We start from the raw sequence: 21,279 nt of genomic DNA, 5'->3' as shown, positions 1-21,279 counted from the left end.
AAGAAGCTATTTTTGCAATTCTAATTTATGTTCTGTTTAAAGTATGCAGCCAATTAATTTTATCCTTTCAAAATTACAGGTGAAGAAAGCTAAAAGTTTGTTCTTACATTCACGTATAGATATCTCAGTAAAAGAAAAACCTGAATTTCAAGTGCATTGAAGTTCCGTAGGGATCTTCTAAAAACAGCAAGTGCTAAGTGCCAGTGTAATGCCAAAATGCATAGTAAACAAGAGACTCATCACCTGAGTAGATTTGATGATGAGAGTTGTCTGACCAGAAGTGTGGCACCAAAACTCTCAATCAGAGTACAAATGCAATTTAGCTAAGTGGTCAGCTTCATTACACTTGTAATATCAGAGTGTACAGCCTAGAACACCACTCTCTCAAGTTCATCTGGGTAAACTTAGCTAAAGAACTGATTGAGTACATAATGCAAAAATACACAGAACTGCTGAGGTCAAATGGGAGATCAGCCTGTTTTGTCTGTTGGACTTTCTGTCTTAGATGAGCATCCTGTTGTTGTTTTGCAGGCTACCTCTTGGGTATAGGTTTTCGTACTTAATAGGGACACTCAGAACAAGCATGGTGTGCCAAGACCTGAGGGCTTGTGTGACCCAATAAAGATTTTTGACCATTTGTGCTACCAAGAAAAATAGAAAAGTGTATGTAAAAATCAACTAGTATAAGATCACCCCTAAATATTCAGAATAATTCTCATTTTAGTGATAATGTGATGAAAATTGTCCCTGTTAAGTACATTGTGGAAATTAATGATGGAATAAGTTGCAGTCCTAGAAATGTACCTTGCAGATAAATGTTTGCATTAGACTTTAAATTGTTGTGCAATTTGCTGTAAGTAATGTTGCTGGTAAACAGGTATAAAGCAATGATTAATCTGCACATTTTTTTTGAGTTTTCAGACATTAGCAAAGGAGTGTCAGTTTGTTTTGTCTAGAGATTTTTAACTATCCTTTTGTTTGCTGCTATGCTTTAAATTCCTCCATATTATCCATCCACCAAATGTTATTGTTAAACTGAACCATATTCTTATAGAAAAAGATCCTACCAATTCACTAAATAAGAGAGGAATGATTAATTTTTGAAAAGCAGATCCACTATAATTTTGCTTCCTATGAGCAGTATTGAGCCACAATAGCAGAAACATTATTAAAGGTATCACACTCAATTCTCTAGTTAAAACATTATTCTAATGAAACATTTTTAATTTAATGTTCTCTTACAGTTTCATTACTCTGAATTTTATTTTCTAGATAAGTGAAAAAACAGGTAGATTATGACAAAGTCACTTATTATTTTGTCATGCCTGCATTTTATGCTTCTAGATCACTTGCAGTTGGGCAATGGTTAAAGATCAACCCAGTAAAAATCCTTTTCTTTGCTCATTCATCTATGAGGGAAAAACATTTCCTTTAGGACAACTGTACTAGGGAGAGTTCGGAGCATACTGAAGCTGAAAACCACAACACCATTGAAAGCTCAACAAAACTGATATTTATTACCAAGAGGTGGCCGACAAAACGAACAAGCCCAAAAGAGAGGAAAGAGGAGAGAGATAAGCCCTTGGTACAACTTCCCTAGTCACCCAGCTGTTGATAATAAAGTTACCCTACCAACCCAGAATGCCTATAATTACCCATAGCAGAAGCTGCATCCCTGGAGAGTCAGCAAGTTCACACGTAACGGGCGTTCCCACAAAACAAAGGCCTCGATGTGAAGCTTGCTTCCCCCAAAAACGAGCTATCTGCTTTTATACAATTAACTGAGTGACCTCAACCTAGGCAGGTGTGGTCAGCACCGCCCAGCCAGAGGCCCTCAGTCCCACCCCCGCTACGCCGGTAATATCTCTTCTGCGCATGCGTGGCTTTCCCTGCACCTGCGTGCACCCAGGGATTTTTTCCAAATGAGTCTAGGGGTTTACTTCATCATTATAGTCTTCAATTTCTCCTTCAAGTGACCTTGGAGGACAGTTAGCCAGTAATAAAACAGCAATTAAATATAGTTTATACAAGAACTCTCTTGAAGGACGAAGTTCCTGTTTTATCAGTGCTTGTTTTCTCATAACTTGGCAGTGAAAGAACAAAAATTTTACAGGTGGCTGGGCCAAACACAGACCAAAAGTATCAGCATAAATTCACCCTGATACAACAATATTCTTTGTCCTAATTGACTTTAAAGTTATTATAAACACTAATATCATTTGTGACAACTTCTGATCATTGTCTATGATAAGTTCACGGTTTTATTTCTTTTCCATCTTTCCTTCCTTCATTCCCTTTCCTTTCTTACTATTCTTTCTTTCTTTTCCTTCTTTCTTTCTTTCCTTCTTTCTTTTTCTTTCACTTTCTTTCACTTGCTTTCTTGCTTTCTTGCTTTCTTGCTTTCTTGCTTTCTTTTTTTTGCTTTCTTGCTTTCTTTTTCTCTTTCTCTTTCTCTCTCTCTTTTTCTCTCTCTTTCTTTCTCTTCTCTTTCTTTCTCTTCTCTTTCTCTCTCTCTTTTGCTCTTTCTGTCTTTCTCTCTTTCTCTTCTCTCTCTGTCTCTTTTTCCTTTTTTAATTCTCTCCTCTCCCTATCTCTTTTTTTTTCTTTTTTCTTTCTCTCTTTCTTTCTTTCACTTCCTCTTCTTTCTTCTCTCTCTCTCTCAATTCCCCAACCTGGTGTGTTTAAAAAAAGCTTAAAGTAAGTAGAAAATTATAAAGAGAAAAGCTTTGGCAGATAAGACATACGTGAATATATATATATATATATATGAGACAGGTTATATGTATGGAGGCGTGTATAAAATAGCCTTGGTTTAATGGGAACTCTACATTGAGTGCTTGCAAATATCTTGTCTATGACAACAGCATTTATTCCATATTATCTTCTGTATCCTCATCCTCCTTTCTGTAAAATCACGGTAGCAGAAGACTTAACTGTGCTACTGATATTGGTGATAATAATATCTTAAGCACTCAGCAGAGCACAGAACAGCACTGCAGTCTGTATAAATCTATGGTGCACCTATATCTCACACAATATGTACTGTTCTGGTACACCTATCTGAAATAAGATACAATAGAAGAAGCGAAGTGAAACAAAGACGATCAGAAATATGTAATAGCTTTCATAAAAGTAGACAGTTAATAGACTAGAACTCCATTTGCTACCAATGCAAGGAAGACATTAATCACAATGACATGCTGCATAGCAATAAGAACAATTACTCACCATTTGACACAATACAAGAACTAAGGAAGACCCAATGCATTATTAGGCAGAGTTTAAAGCAAACAAAAGTAAGTGCTTTTCACACAATGCATCATTCAACTGTAGAATCCATTGCCATAGATTGCTTTAGGAACAAAAGCATAAATGAGTTTTAAAAGGTCACACAGTTTCACTGGGAATAGATCTGGTGGTGGTGGTAAAACAGTTCAGATACAATCTCTGTCACAAACGTCTGCATACCAAAAGCTGGTAGGCATTAAGTCTTAAAGGATTTATCTTAAATATATGTGGTTCTTTTTTACTGTTCAATCAACCTCTGTATCGACCCATACACAAAGATAGAAAACTGGGCTAGACAGATATTTGTTCTAACCCAGAAAGGTTCCTTTTAGGTTCTCTGTTATTTTGCCGCTCAAATAGTTATTATCCTTTTGAACTATCTTGTTTCATTAGGGAAATACACACCTCATTGAATGACAAACTGAAGTTTGGTAAATTACACAACACTGTTGATAACAGGAAATGTTTGGAAGAAGTACTCCAGTTGAAGGGCACCTTCCATCAGTTGAAATCTCCCCTTCTGCCAAACTCTTAGGCTAGCAGACCATGTAAAGTAAGAAGCAGAAGGAAAAAAGAGACTACAGATAAATATGTGAGATTAGTTCAGATAAGGATTGGATTGGAGCTAGTGTTAGCCCTCAGATATTAGAGATGAGACAGGCAGGGATGAATTAAAGACAAAAGAGGAAGATAGATAGGGACTGTGTGGGAATGTGAGTTCAGTTAAGCTGAGGAGTTCATGTACAATGTACAGGATTAAAGTAGTGTATGGAAAAGCCAGAGACCAGTTCAGATAAAAAACCACAATATTTGTTCTAGAGCTACAGTTATTTGGTCACTGAAGGTATGATGATAAAGGGTCACGTTTGAGGAGCCTTGTTTGAGGTTTGCATTAATAATACCTCAATGTCAAAGTAATACGATAATTACGTGAACATTTTTGAACAGGTTCTCTCTGGGATATGTTACTCTTGTGACTCATGTCAACACATTAGCTACCAGTTGCCTTCAGAGTTAAATCTGTCTATTGAATATAATTGGTCCACAGACTCCAAGGTTCTGAGGAATTTGTTCAGGAACTGTGTCTGTTCGTAAGAGAATCCATAATTTTTAATGGTCTTTTTCTGGTCTTGAGGCTATCTGTCTAATCTTTTTCCTGGTCCCCACAACAGAGGTCTCTGACATGTAGTAAACTCTGGACTATGCTTTAGAAAAGTGCTAAGCATCCCAGGCTAAAACACATGTGCTGAGTTGACCTTGGCTGGGCACCAGGTGCCCACAAAGCTGCTCTATCACTCCCTTTCTGAGCAGGGTAGGGGAGAGAAGAAAATAGAAATGAAAAAATGCATTGTGGATCAAGATAGAAGTAGTTTAATAAAGCAAAGTCTATATGAGGAAGCAAATAAAACCAAAACATTATTCTTGACTTCCCATCACCAAACAACGTCCAGCCCCTTCCTGGGAAGTAGAGTGTTAGTACGTAAAGTGGTTACTCTGTAAGACTATCCATTGAAGTGGAGGAAAAAAATATTTTTCTATTATTGATGAATAAAATAAAATATTTTAAATAGTGTTTAATTAATCTTTATCTCACCTGTCTCCTATTTCTTTTTGTGTGTCTTTTGTGCAATGTATATAGTATATTAATAAATTGATAGATGTATATATTTTAATAATAAAGAAATATTAGAAATATTAGAAACATTAGAACGGTTTGTATTGCAAGAGACCTAAAAGAAGGTCTGATATGTACATATATCGATGATGCATGCTAGAAAGTTTTTAATGACAGGGGTGAACAATAAAAATTCTATATGACTGCTCCCTAATATCTGAGTTAAGTGCAAATGGATGACAGATAGGATGATGACTTACAATATCCAATGGGACAGGTGGCAGGAAGCCTAAAACAGTACTTAGGGAATTGTGTAGGCTTCTAGTAACATTTGAGACAACCAAGGGGGCTTAAAGCACCTGAATCACAATAGCAAGTCTATTATATTTAATGTTTAACTTCATAAGTGCAACTCACTTGCATTTGCAGGGATTCATCATCTAACAACTGAACTGTGACCATAATTCGCTTGACTTGTCTGAGGAATCATTTAGATGCCCTTTGACCAACTAACACAGGAAAGATCAGGGCATCATATGTTTGATGGATGACCATGCAAAAAAAATTTTGTGGTGATACATTATGTGGTTAAAGAGATAACCACATATGTACCACAGAGGGGAGACATCTCAATAACAGCACCTGGTGAGAAAGAGGGAAAGAAATCTAACACTTGGGAGTGAGGTTGATAGCTGACAGGAAATTAGGAAATAGGCTTCCATTCCAAATAACTATTTATATGTTTTATAAAAGACTGGATGAAAACAACCTTTCCTTTGGTAATTAGCAAGTATTTCATCTCAATCAAGGTGGGGGTAGGGTGGGTGAGGAGAAAGATAATTTAGTTTGTATGAATACTCTGTGTATATATCTCCCTATTTTAAACTGTTCGCTGAACTGTGTCCATTTTGCTTTATTTCAATCCACCTCCTGAAATAGAAAGCTAGTTCAGCACACTAAAAGGAGGATTGTGACACAAAATCAAATGAAATTAAACTCTGAGTCACAAAAGAAGAGTTACCAGATGTCACCCTACACCTAGACACTACAGGGTGCCCCTTAACTACGTTTTAAATGTCCTGTGTTGTGTCAGTGTGTTGTGTGCCATATGGTAAGTATTACTTTTAACAAAACTCCTTCACATCTTTTGTTTTGCATCACAACTTTAATGCTATTTTAATGTATTTTTCTAGTGGATGAAGAAAAACCTATTTTTTTTTCTAAGTCGTTCATTATGTTTAGAGTCTATAGTTTATTTTATTTTTGTAAAGTGAATTTAGTCTTGTTTCAAATACCGGTGAAATCAATGAGTTCCCACAATATTTTATAGAAGGTAGCAAATAAAGTCATAGAAAATTAACTTTGTGTGTTTTTCACTGAAACTGGTTTACCGTAGGCTATGCTATACAAAAATAGCCTTAAATACATCTCTAAGAGTAAGGGGTAGAATCATATTTTAATTTCATATCTACTTAGAGTTCCTGGAAAATGCAATTATTATCATATTAATGTTCCTTTAAAGTCTGAACTTTTTTTTGCATTCAGAGTGACCATTTGCTTCCATAAAGTATCTTTAGAAAATTGGTAATGAAAAATTGCATTTGCTTACTCAATAGATCATGGTATTAAACTCATTACATTATTTATTTACTGAAATAATGAGACCATCTGGTCCAGATCTCTACTCAAGTAAGATTATTTCCATCCAACTATTTTTTCCAGTCTAGGCTTAACATGTCCCAAGAGACAAATCATCCTTCAGAAAATGTTCTACAGCATCACACATTGATAGGAAAAAACATTTTCAGGTGTTATCATAATTTCTACTACTTTCATTTCCATATTACTAGTTAAATCTTAATCTTCATTAAGTACTTTCATCAGGTTTTTACAATTGACTCATTTCTAACATTTTTAATAATTTCTTCATTCTCCATTGTTGTCCTGTGTCAGTCGACTGGTAATTTTTAGTTTTTCCTTTACCAGCTGTGTCTGTCAATCTACTAAAAAGTCATGTGACAGTATGCCTTTAAAATAAAGTTGGAAAAGGGAAAAGAAAGAAATGTCACTAAAGTGATTTAGACTTAGGAAAATCTATTAAAAATTGAGTTTTAAACCTTCAATCTATTAATTTATCAAAAGAAGATCATTGTGATCTGATATCCCCCCACAGAAAAAACATTGACTTCTTTAATCAGGCAGAAAAAGGCATGCTGAACATCAGCAGATGAACATCATGTTGAAATTTTCAAATTTGTGTTTAAGTTCCTATTTTTAACTCAGTGTGAATCAAAGAAAAATACAATAGGATAATTGGATTTTATGTCTTTCAAAGTCTACATATAAGGAAAACCACTTTTCAGGCACTGACAAACTCTGTGCAGGAATAGCTGGATTTAAACCAGTGCTGTGGTGATGGTCAGCCTGAGTGTTGTGAATACCTACTGCCTTTGTAGCTGGCCCAAAGCAAAGCTGGCATCAGGGCTTTCAATGAGGGGAGGAGTGGTATTGGCTCCACAGAGATATAGTTGATGTTAGCAGTTGGTCTGAATCTGAGAACCGAAGAAGGAAAACATTTAGCCCTTTTTTTTTCCCTTTTTTTTTTTTCTTTTTTTGAGTACAAATGATAACAAAACTGACACAGCAAGATCTCGAGGGTGCTTTTTTGGATGGTGCAACTACACAGAGGTCCCTTTCATGTATCTTCTCTCTTCCTGAAACCCAAGTTAGCTAGAGACAGCTCAGGTAGGATCTTCCATCACCTCTCTGCAGACTAGATCTTCTACTTCAGTGCTGAAAGTCATGGCAGAGGGCTGGATCCAGAATTCCCACATGCTGTTAATTATGTCTGTGAAAGTAGTTGCAGCTTTTTTAATTGTGAGCTTGGCTGAAAATGAAGGGACTGTCAATTGCTTGTTTATCTTGAGAGTAAGAAAGTGAGATTACATGAATACTAACTACAGGATAATAGGGAAAAGAAGGTTGTTTGGCTTACATAAGATCAAAAGCAATGGAGTTATTTCTCTGAAGGTTATTCCTCTGTGCATGAGGCTCAAACTCTGGAACTGGACTGTGATCTGCAGGGTTGCCGTAAGGAAGCTAAATCTTACCTTAGACATTATTTGAAATATCTCAATTTACAGTTCTTAATCAATTTGCCGTGTTATACAATGAAGTTTAGTTAACTTTTTGCTTTGGGTTAGTTTATGAGAAAAGAAAGAGTTGAACTGACTTTAGATGAGATGGGAAGAAACCAGATTTTTGTTCTACTCCACTGTCTATCTCTTTGATGCACAGTTGTCCCTGTATGAATCATAGTCAAATATTCAGGCTTTGTCTAACAGGTCAATTTCTTTTCTCTAAATTAGACTGTATTATAAGGAAGCACCATATATCTCTGCCACTCCTGCTGTAAAGCTGTCTAATTTTCTGCCTCCAGATGCACACCCTCCCTGCTCTTTAGTTTGAAAAATACTTTGTACTAAATATGTCTTTCAAAATGACAAACTATTTTTAATTTGTGCTATTATAGTAGTGCATTGCCCCAGGGAACATATGGCAAGATGGCTGCTGCCATCTGTAGGATGCCCTGAGGAGTTCACTGGTGCATTTCAAAGGGCCTGATATGAACTGCAGAGAACTACAGAGAATCAGAGAATGGTTGGGGCTCCCCCTTAATTCTAACCCATAAGATCTCAACTCATTCTTCATCCACCCCCATGCAGAGCTTGATACATTTCCCCTAGCAGTCACCCACTGTGATCACTAATTTATTTTTGTGATATCCACTGTGTGTTGCTGCAGTTACTCCTTGCAGACCTTGCTCATGGGTGTCTGTCAATGTTAAAGTATCACACCTGGTTTTGATTGTGGGTCTGGAGGCTGGAGACTGAAGCAGAGATCTGCTTTTGTGGGTCACCAGGGTCCAAGGTGCCTGGAGTTGTTCTGCCTGGGAAAAAGGAGGCTCAGGGTGGACCTTATAACTTTCTACAACTACCTGAAAGATGGTTGTAGCAAAATGGAGGTCATTCTCTTCCCAGATAACAAGATCAGGAGAAAATGACCCCAAGTTGCACTAGGGAAGGTTTAGGTTGGATGTTAGGAAAAAGAAAGGGTTGTTAAGCACTGGAACAGGCTGCCCAAGGAAGTGGTGGAGTCTCCAACCCTGTAGATATTGAAAAGATGTATAGATGTGTCACTGAGGGACACGGTTTAGTGGTGGACTTGGCAGTGCTGGGTTAATGGTTGGACTGAATGATCTTAGAGATCTATTCCAACCTTAATGTTTCCATGACTCTATAATTCGTTCTCAGTGGTGTCTGCTACAGGACAATGGTTCTGAAACCATCTATCTCCATCTTGGCTCTTCTAATGCTGTGAAGTCTTTCAATTACTTCCTGCAACTCAACCACCTGATGCAACAGATCATCAGTCTGTGCACACCTTACTCAAGTACTTACCTTTTCCCCAAGGAAAGGGTCTGGGTCCTTGTAGCAACCTACTGCCTGAACTGAAGTCCCCTTCCTTACCAGTTTCATCTGTTTCATCTGTGGAAGCAGCAGACATAGAATTATAGAATTTTTTAGATTTGAAAAGACCTCCAAGTTCATCAAGTCCAAACTTTGACCTGTCTCAGGGGTTTCTCTGTAGAAATACTGGTTTTAATTGAAACAGACTCTTTTCATCACTGAGTGAATTAAATTCTCTAAACAAAACAACTCATGAACTATGGGAAAGTGAAAATCATATCTGATATATTCAAAGCAAGGAAAAATTAATATCCTTCTAGATGGTAAAAACTCAGAAGGGGATAGGATAAAAAAATCAACGGAGACAGACGTTGCTCTCGCTTCCTTTACCTCCAAACCCTTCCTTACTTACTTAAGAAATGGTAGCTGAATCTGTGATGCTGATTTATTAGCTCCTATGTCTATAAACCTGGAATGATTCATAGCATCTAAGGGATTTACATCTGACTACAGTTAACAACAAAATATTTAAAGGTGGAATAAACTGTGAAGAGAAAATGAACTCGTATCTGAGCTGCACATAATTTAGTCAAAATAGGGAACCTCACAGTGCATGTTAAAAATGTACATAGATAATTCCTTTTCAAACAGTAAAGAAAATAAATGGCTTTCAGCAATAGCATTAACTTCACAAGTTAGTTTCAATTATGAAATTTACTTATACACAACCATTTTCCTTTAAAAAATTCTTTTTGTAGGTGAAACTTTCTACTAAGTTTCCAGGACATGTATTTACATATTCATGTTCTTCAGCCTCTCTGGAAGTCCAATATCATGCTGAATGACAAGGCAAAACAAGAATTCCCATTTTATTAAAATACCTTAAAGTTCTAAATAATTAATTTCATTTTCTCTCTCTTTACTTCACTCTTGGTGACATTAACTACATTTTCTTTGTTTCAAAAATATGTTTTACAATCATAGATTCATAGAATAATTTGTGTTGGAAGGGACCTTAAAGATCATGTAGTTCCAACTCCTCTGGCATGGTCAGGGGCACCTTCTACTGGACCAGGTAGCTCAGAGCCCCATCCAACCTGTCCTTGAACACTCCCAGGAATATGGTTATGGTTGGGGGGTATGTTTCCCCTTTTCTAATCAATAGGAACTTCACCATAATGCTATGACTTCTCAAATGCGATAGTGGTTTAGCCACTTGCTCAAACGTGACAAGTCCCATGGACTTGTGCACCTTCAGGCTTCTTAGATGGTCTTGAGCCTGATCTTCTCCTGCTGCAGGTGGTTCTTCATTCTCCTGGTCCCTGCTTTTGCCTTCTGTGTCTTGGGCAGTGTGGTTGGAGCACCTGCCAGTGAAGACTGAGGCAAAAAATCATTGAGTATCTCAGTCTTCTCCATATCCCAAGTAATCAGGTCTAATCTTTTATAAAAATCTCTTGCATATTATTTGTTTTTGTGATGTTTGTTAAAGACTTTGCAATCAAGTTGTAAAGTGATGTCCAAAATTGTGGCCATAAATTTTAAGCAAGCTGTTTCTCAAAATTGTAGAGCACCTAAACAAACTTGTATTGACCTCATTTTGTATGTTTCTGTATTTATTTAATTTTCATGTCATTTTTATTGGATTTGAAAAAGCATTTCTGTCTCTCTCTACTCAGGACTTGTGAAGCTGCACCTCGAATACCATGTCTAGTTCTGGGTCTCTCTCTTCAAGAAGGACATTGAAGTGCTGGAAGTGTTGTCCAGAGAAAGGCAATGAAGATGGTGAAAGATCTAGAGAGAAAGTGAGGAGTGGTTGAGGAAGCCAGGGGTGTTTAGCCTGGAGAAAAGGAGTCTCCAGGGAGACCTTATCTCACTCTAAAACTACGTGAAAGGAGGTTGTAGCCAGGTGGGGATTGGTCTCTTCTCCCAGGCAACTAGCCAGACAAGACAAAATGGATTGGATATCAGGAAGAATTTCTTCTCTGAAAGGGTGGTTAAACATTAGAATGGACTACCCAAGGAAATCGTGGAGTCCCCACCCCTGAAGGTGTTCAAGAAATACCTGGATATGGCACTTAATGCTGCAGTTTAGTTGGCAAGGTGATGATCACTCAGACATTGGACTCGATGATCTTGGAGTCTTTTCCAACCTTAATTATTCTACAATTTAAACTATATTGCTGTAATCGTATAGTATACTACCACCTAAGGAGTCTTTCTGCTGTGCCTTTTGCAATCAGACATGTCTATCTTGTATTGACCTCATAAGCCACCAGCGTGCTTGTAACAAACATGGATAGAGCCTTCCTAAATCTTCGTTTGCGAAGCCTAGTCATGATGATGATGATGATATTACATGTTCCTATCTAACTTGTGCTATTGTGTGACTTCCCTCTTGCATATATCCTTTGGAAATTTGTATGCCATGTATAGATGGGAAAATAGGTATTCAGCCTGTTCAAGAAAAGATTCAAACCTTTACTCTTTAAAAATTAAATGAAGACTTCTCAAAGGTTTATAAGCCTCCACCTTTTTTGATTAGGAAATTAATGTAAAAATTCCAGGATCTGCTAGATTGTAGACAAGTATTTCAAGTATCAGATTAGTCACTACATTATATTGAGACAAGATTCTCGCTCCGTTTTTCAGAAATCTTTGCCACCAGAGATTTTCACAAAAAAAAAAATGCTGTTTCAGTAAAGAAAGTTTCTAAGAAAATTTGTGACCTGAATTACTTTCAAGTGAGATGAGAGATATAACTCTAGTTGCTTCTTTTTAGCATCTTATCTTCAGTCCAATATATATCACACTACAACAGTTCCACTTACTCCTATTCATAAATATATTCTGCTTATTTCTGTGTCTCTGGTTCTTTCTTTTGTTTTATAAAACACCCTAAGCTTTTTTTTTTTTTTTTTTTTTTTTAATATATATATATATATTAAGATTGCTGGTTTGATTTGGTTTTGAATGGTTTGAAGTATTCAGGAAAATATCTTCACGAGTTTTGGAGAACAAACAAAAAAATCCATTAACCTTCAAAATAATTGATGTGTTTTCCAGGTTACTGATTTATTAAGACACTTTGTGCACCTGTTCCAATCATTAGTGATATATTGTTCCACAGTAAGCACTCATTCCATCTTAGTTAAATAATATTATTTGGTTGGATTGATCATTATTTGCAAAAGCTTGCTAAATTAGGATCTGTTATTTTTTTTTACTATGATTTTCTTTAAAAAAATGGTATTTGAAACAAAAATAAGAATACAAATTTGCCCATAGATATTGAACAGTTTTCATATGCAAACATCTACACTGAAAGTCTCCAGTGTAACACTGAAGATCTTGAGTCACTGTGAAAAACATCAGCCCAGATATTTCATCTAATCATAAGCAGTTATCCCAAAAAATTCATTTATCACACTTTGATTTCATTTATCAAAAAACTGATTTATCACACACTTGCATACTGAAGTCATACTCTTAAAGAATCAGAAATTTAGAACTTTGGAAATACACCACACTACAGCTTTTCAAATGAAATTTCCTAGAAACTGACAACCATTATATCTTTACAGATTTTTTAGCACACTCAGTGAAATCAGTGATTCTCCCAATTATCTAGATGGATCAGACTATATACGAAGTTTCTTTTAATATGCTAGCCAAAATTAACTAGTTCTAAACTTCTTTCTCTGTGAAATAAATACAACCCACCAAGTGACAAATAGAAATTTCTTATTCTGAGTAAATAAAGTTTGGCTGGCTGTCTAAAGTCTGGAACTGTGCAACTCAACAGAAATGCCTTATACAGAAAAAAAAATTTCAATTTTGGGTGCGATTTTCAAGGTGAGTTGGGTATGTGGTAAGACTATACTGTGCAGAGACTGATCTACCATCTATCGATTTTATGAATCTGCATAAAACAGGGTCAGAGAGTAGATTAGTTTAGGACCTGAAAGCTGTTGCACAGTGTCAGATATTTATTAGAAATAGTCCAATGCCTCACATGTTCCTGTCCTGTCCCAGAGCCAGTTCTGATTGGGACTCTCTAATGACAGTAATGTTATTTTCTTTAGCACCGTGATTTTCTTTAACTCTTACCCAAAGAATAGATGTTGAAGCATATAGTAAGAATTTGGTTTACTGTATTGTAGCTGTCAGTGTCTAGGAGTAATGTTCAGATAATATTTCCCAACTCTTGGGACTCTCCTGTACATAAAGAAGCATTCCACTTTGGTCTGTCACATTTGTCAATCTGACAAGAAATCAAGTTTGTCAGAATACCCTAAAATCACTTTGATACCAGCCAAGATTTAAAAGAAGCATCTTTAATCTATCAAATCAAGATAAAATGGTGGTTTGCAAAAGAAGAGATGAAACTTCAACCATAGATTTTACTTGCTACTTGTCTTAATCCTTACCTTCTCAAGTGCTGAAGTGCTTTTGGAAACTACCTGGAGTTCACATCTCTTGTTTGTTCAATATGTCTTCAGAAACCTACTCCTCTCCCAACTCACACCTGAATTATCTCACTTTAAATTTACTTGTCCTTCATAAGAAATAGATTCTGCTTTCTCTACCTGGAAAACCAGAGCATCCCATGGCAGAATAACTACTTCATTCATCTTCTCATGCTTCGTTTGTGAAACTGTAGCATGAGTTTGCAGCCCTGGCTTTGGACTGCTGACTATCTTCTGTCTCCTCCCACCCCTAACCCCACACTGCATCCAATACCCTTTAAATCATAATGCCCATTCAGATATTGTTATAAAACCCCCCCCCCGGACTTCTAAGATTGTCCCACCTTTTATTTAAAATACATATGTCAAAGAAAATCAGGACTATATACATGTCAACTGTGATCATGTAAAGATTGCTGTGTTCAGACACAAAATATTCAATTTATGTTGGCATTATTTATTTATTTAATTAATCAATTAATTAATTAATTAATTGAATAGGCAGAACACTGTTGGTGAGATTTAAGGAAATGGCTTAAAAGCAAACATATAGCACTTTGTCCACTGTCTTCTTCAAGAATGAGTCTCTGTCTTGCTCTCAGACCCAACAACTTTCAGTGGTTCTAAAGATGCACAAATTCTGTGCCACCAGGTCTGACTCTGAGGGTCTGCTCTTACCAAAATCTAGCTCTCTGCTCCTGCTATTGCCTACATGTGCTCTCTACTTGTTGGATCTCTGCCTGCCTAGTCCATTCTTAATCTTTTTTAGTCCATTCTGCAAAATCCCATAATTCTGTAGGCATTTAGAACTTCTGCCTTGGCACTGTGGCTTTCACAAAACTGATACCTCTACATAGTAAATTAAAAATAAGCAGAAGATAGATAGATAGATAGATAGATAGATGCATACATACATACATACATACATACATAGATACCTTTTGCTACTTTTACATTTTATGAGAAATGTTAAATTCATGCTTTTCTTCCTAGATTATTCAATCTTATTTTATCATGTTTGCAGAGTTCATTTATGACTTCTAGTATTAAGTCTTTCTTATTAGAAAGGACATTTTTGTTCCCGCTAATCCATGGTTTCTCTCAGTTTGGACAATTCTTCCTTATAATCTTTGTGGGAATTAAAAATACCTATTCTGTGAATCTCAAGCAGCCTGAGGCAAGTGATAACACCTCTGGGTGTGTTCAATGGCTGAGCTTCATTGCAGCTAAATAGTTTTTGTAATGAAAAGAAGAGCTAACTGATTTTTATGATGAAAAGCTTTTTGGATATGAGATGTAAGCTTGGCATACAGTACATTCTCCCAGACTCAAAGATCACTCAGCAGCATCCTAGCAGACACATGAAGAGATTTTGAATTCCTTCTTTTGACATATGTGCCTAATTTCTCTTTAAGCTGTATTTTAAGCTCCTATGTGCTCTTTTGGATCTCATCTTAAGTCCTATACCAGAATTGACAGAAGGAATCTGTAACTAATTTAGGAAGTTCACAGAAACCTTCTGAATTTCATTCTAGGGTCATTTACAAAAGCTTTTTTCCCCCTCAAAATCAAAAATTTCCAAAGAAAGGTTTGCAGAAACTTTTTAAAGTAGAAACAGAATTGCTCTGTCTTTGTGTATTTATTTTACCTCTGCTGTCTCCTCTCTGCTGCAGTTATTGTACAAGACTCTCATACTCCACTGGCATGAGTCTGCTTCCAATTTCAAGAAGGCAAACTCTTCAATCTCTCATGCCTTAAGGCAAAAATGAAAATCTCTGAACAGCTTATCCAAGAACTACTTTTTGCTGAGACAGCTCCCCTTGTTGTCTGTTCCAAGCAGGAATTCAGGAGTTGGTATTGTAATCCATTTAATAAAACAATGAACTCTGGGTTTTGTGTCAGCAGGGAAATATAAAAGGGCTTTTTTTTCCTAATCACCATCTGGATTCATTTCATTTGCCAAAAATCTTCACCTGTGATCAAAAGCCAAGCATAGTGTTATATCTTTACTTCCAAAACAAAGCTTTATATGTTAAGCAATACATGAGAGAGTATTGTGAGTCTCCCCTGAAACAGAAATCTACTCACAGTATTTGCTAAATGTATGAACACACATAAAGTTAAAGCCATAGGATTATCTGGGAAAAATCTGACAAACATGCTCAGTTAAATAGGTGAAAGCATTTCAGAGCATTCTCCAGATTCTCTGCAGGAACTCTCTTATAAACAATTTCTGTCTTAAATTTTTTGCTTGAAAAAGAATCTTTTTGCTTTTCTGGCGTTTTGCATGTCCTACGTATGTTTCTTAAAGCCCTTAATTTGTCTCATGGTACTTTATCTTCTGAAGGAAGGCTCTCTTGAGGTAGAAACCATCTTTTTTGTTTGTGTAATCTGTATGCTTGATATAGTAGTATTTACCTCATAAGCTTCTCAAAAGAAGAAAAGAAGCACCAGAAAAGAAAAAACAAGTTTAGGCTGGAGTGCTCTCTCTCCACACATATGCTGGGAACAGGGTAAAGCAATTCAGCCACCAAGACCCAGAGACTTGAAGAATTCAGGTGCTACAGTTTATGTTTCTGAACCTCCAAAGGAAATTTTCACCCTGGGTGCTTTGCCAGGTAGACTGAATGCACACACCCTCCAAGAACTGAGTCAATCCAAGCATAGAGTAGTCAGGAAATTACAAATATAGGCACTAAGGGTTGCCTGAAGGACTCTAGTTGTCATGAAGTGAGACTAAAATATTTGTTTCCCGTTCCAGTATTGATGCCATTTGGACACAAACTCACATGTTGCTGCCTTCACCTAAATCTGAGGATCAACCAGCTATTAACTCAAAACCTGTTCTGCTGCTTGCTGTGAAGATTTCTCACCGTTCACTTGCTGGCAGGTTTGTGAAGTGTTTACAGGCAAACTGAGAAGCTGCAATTCTCCTCAAGCTCTACCAGCTCCAGGACATACTCACTGCATATTGTGGTTATCCCTCAGAGACTGAGAAACTATCTCTACAGGAAGATCTGAGGTGAGGAAGCTACATAAATGCAGGAAAGTAAAGCAAGCTGAAAAATGTCCAAATGCTGTGCTTGAGTAGGTCTAGCAGACAGATGGGAAAGACTAGGTACATATCTGTTTTGTTTGCAAGTTAATACTAATAATCAATGTATAAACTCAAAGTTTATTCATTTTTATATATCTCTGTTAAGCAAACAACCTGTTTTTCTAAGAGAACAGTAGACAATTGGCAGGGGAATTATTCATACCTAAATTTCAGACGTGCATTTATATGCCAGCATGGACCCTCCTTTGCCAATCTGTGTACTCACTCACATCAATGGATGTGTGTTTCAGGTTTAGCTGCACGGAATGCCTTCTGAGATGTCCTCAGCAAAGATAGGTCCACCTTGTACCTCAGGGGAAACAGGAGAATAACATGAGTTTCCTGAGCCTCAGCAAGTCTGTGTATTCTGAGGCTTAGCAGTTACCTCAGCAGGGTCTCAAAATTCCTATTGGTCTCTGAAACTGATGTAATATAAATAATATTGCTGTGAAAAGTGTAATCTGGAGGTGACAATATTTCATCTCAAGTGTAGCACTGTGTTTTTGCTTGAAGAAGCTACTATTGCCATTCACACTTGTTTGAATGCTAGAAGTCTCTCTTACAAAGAAATATGACTTGAAATGTAGTGGAGAAATACGATGCTTTTTTCTTTTGCTTTTTTGGGAAAGCAAAGCTAAATGTCTAAGGCTGAAAAATATTTCTTCACTTCCGTATCAAGACAACTGTGTTCTTGGCTACCATCTTGGTTAACAGAATAGGAACCAAAATGGACATGCAGACAACTCTTAGTGTGTGAGCTGTTCTGGTTTTTAACTTGAACACTAGCAGCAATCTCACCATAGTTTCTTTGGGAGAGCAAGGTGCTAGCAGCAAATGTTGTATTCTTTCTCTTTCATACATCACAATTTGTTTTTCTTATGTAATACTAATCAGGTATTCTGTATCAAGACCCATAGGAAAAATAGCTAAGATGCTGTCTGTGCAGCTGAAGAAAAGAAGGGAGCAGGGATGTAAGACCAGACAAATATTTCTGCAACAGTGGGCAGAACAGAAGTTACTCAGAGGGAATTCTAGGAACTATAGCAGAGTTATTAGGATCAGCTGAGAGAAAACTGAATTGAATGGTTGGCTTGAATTGAACAGGGCTGAGAGGATTATTATTATTTTAATTGAAGACACCTGATATATTTCTCCAGGTCGGAGCAGTATCATATATTATAGTGCCAAAGTTCATTTGTATCCACATTTATTTCTTCATAGATGATAGAATCTCTCATTTAAATAATCATATGTATAAGTCACATTTACATGACATATTTTGTGCAATGACCATAGGGAATATAAAGAGTCCCTGAGAAGCAATTGGGTGTTTAGTTCATTCATTCTCTCAACATACAGATGAAGTGGAGAACATGCTATAACTGCATGTGGATTGAGGTTTCATAGGCATCTCTGGCTGTGGTGAGGAAAAGAGGGGGATTTCGTTGATATATCACTGAATAAGATTTTTATTAACTCCATCTGGAAAAGTGTCAGGCCATAAGACTGCCAATCCTCATTTTGCAAAAAGAAGGGATTTACTTTCAAATGTGACATTTTTAGGTGCCACCAGATGTCACTATCGGTAGTTTTAGACTTTCTCTTTGATTAAAGAGGGCTATTTTGGAGAAGTGTTCTTTACTAGTAGTGATGCTGTTCACATTAGAAATCTAGAGCAATCACCAGAAGAGACAGTTTAGCCTTTGCCTTTGAAATCCTACAATGAATCTCCCATACACAAGTGCTGCTTTTAGTTGCACTTATGCCAGCAAACAAAACCTTGAACAATGTTGAAATTTAGCAACAGATGTATTAGGCACAAGAGTCTTGTGCAAGCTAATTCCCAACTATCAGCTGATAAATTTGCCTGAAGGCTTGAGCCTTGTATTCCCATGGGAAAGAATGCAGTTTAGTTCCTTTTCTTCATCAGACATAGCACTCCATCATGGACTCTTGGCCAGTTTAGACCAGTAAGCTGTTATTTAAAACCGTTGAGTTCTACAAGCTCCAGATGAAGACAGCAGGAATTGCAGATATTTAGCAAAGCCTTGAATTCCGACCCTGCAATTTCAGGGGAATTCATTTCAATGCAGTTTAAAGCTTTCAGGGAAGCACCACATATAGAAATGAGTAAAAAAAAAAAAACAAGAAGAAAATTTCTTATTGGAAATTAAGTGTTATATCATCTGTGTAACATTTAGTCTTTTCTATACCCGTGTTCCTGCATTTCTCCATACGGTGGAAACTAGGTTATTATTGGTTTGTTTTGTTTATTTATTTATTTATGGAACTTTGACAACTCACAAAAAATCATTCTGAAAAGTAAGAAATATCTTGATATATATTTTATTATATCTGCTGGGTTTTTTATGGAGACTGTGGGTCCCTGTGTTTGGCTGGTTAATTGCTGCTGTTCTAGCAGTGGTTGATAGGTAAATGGGCATTACACCACACATACAGAAGTAAATCCACTCTCTGTCTTTTGGGATGAATAGAAACCTTGAAAGTGGTGCCAGACAACAGTCTTCATAGAATTGTTAAGAGGATGTGGTTTAATGGTGAACATGATGGTGCTGGGTTGACAGTTGGACTTGATGACCATAAAGGGCTTTTCTAATCTTAACATTCTATGGTCTTATGGACTAGGTTTCTTAGATCTGAACTAGAATATGTTGTTCAGACTCAACTGAACAGACTTATTCCAGCTGAGATTTGGTTTTCTTACTACTTAGGCACATCACCTTCTCTCTTTATTCAGGTTTCTCTCAACTGGTTGAGTAATATTCATCAATTCTTGGAACAGCACTAGTAGATTTTTTTCTTCATTGAAATTTACTGATTAGTCAAAAATTAATGCTTTGTAAGAGGAATGTATCAATTTTAACAAAATTATACATGAACAATTACAGATCCATTTCTTTTATGCTCAAACATTTCATTTCATTATTATGTTATTGTCATAGATTGAGCGATAAACTTTAAATGTAATTCTTTTTGTGTTACGGAAAACTCTTCTGATCAGACCATTCTAATATTTACCAAGTTACTATTTATTTCCCTCTGACATAATCACAGGAAACATCTTAGCATCTTCTGTTTCAAGTTAGGATGAAAGAAGTTTAAAATGTAACAACTTTTTGTAGATTTGATCTTCTGGGACTTTGAGATGTTCTGCTTTGAAAAGTAAGGTGGTGAAATAAAAACATGACATAAGATATTAAAAATAATCTTTATTCATGTTTCATTAAACAGATGGTAAGATTCTCTTCATAGTCTCTGAGCTCCGTTTATATTAGGATGCACTTATAAACTCATCAGAAAACATTCTGTGCCTAGTGAAAGTCTTCTGATTTCTTTACTGCAGACTCAGGTCACTCAAAATGTGATTACATGAAAATGCATGGAATGCACCATCACATCAACCTCACTTATTTGGTTTTGATTCAGTATCAGTAAATTAGTATTCAGGATAGACTCTCTGACAAATAGGGTTATTATCCACACATGTTGTAAACATAAATCAGGTGGATATCAATAAAATTGTATTTTTGTTTTAGTCTTGTTTACAGATCTTCCTCTGGAATGCCACATAAATACTCCAAGCGCTTGCAGGAAGCTTGCCACTCATGTTATTAGTTTTCTCTGGCTTAGAGCACTGACACTGATCATTTTCTGACAATGTTTACCAACAACAAAGGTGTCCTATTGATCAAACTTTCTCTCTTTTACACTCCTATATGCCCATGAATGCCTTACATCACTTTGCCTTGAGCCAAATGGAACTATAAACACAAAGCACACAGCAAATAATGTAAATAACCATTAAGGTTATGGTTTGATTTGGTGAATGACAGCAACAAATCACTGCAGGAATGTGAAAGAATCGGTACTGTTAGATTTCATGAGAAAATATTAAAAGGACAAAAAGACAAAAAAAAAAACAAAACAAAACAAAAAACCACAACCACACAAAATATTTGTAGTTTAAGTTTGTATGTTTTGAGCCCCTGAAGTCTGGATTGCTCAGTTAGAGGAGGATGCATTCTGCCAGCCTCCGCATGCTGACTCACACTGTAGTCGTAGGGTATAATTACCACAGTGAATTATATCTGCAGAGAAATGCAGTTTTTTGTCTGCAATACAAACAGGACAAAGACTGAAAAGCAGAATCTGTCCCACAATGATTTGCAAAGCTTCAGATTGATTTCTTTGAAAGAGCTGCATCAGTCAGTTTGTGAAAAGCGTGTATCGAAAACTGCACTCTCAGCTAGCTTGGGGTTTTTCCCTCCATTATACTGACAACATTAGAGACTTTTATACTCCACGATGATTCCACTTTCTTGG

The sequence above is a fragment of the Corapipo altera genome, unplaced genomic scaffold (genome assembly GCF_003945725.1).
Source record: "Corapipo altera isolate COAL_440 unplaced genomic scaffold, ASM394572v1 46, whole genome shotgun sequence".
In the NCBI taxonomy this organism is placed as follows: domain Eukaryota; kingdom Metazoa; phylum Chordata; class Aves; order Passeriformes; family Pipridae; genus Corapipo; species Corapipo altera.
The sequence above is the reverse complement of the archived record's forward strand: the minus strand, read 5'-3'. Positions refer to the sequence as shown.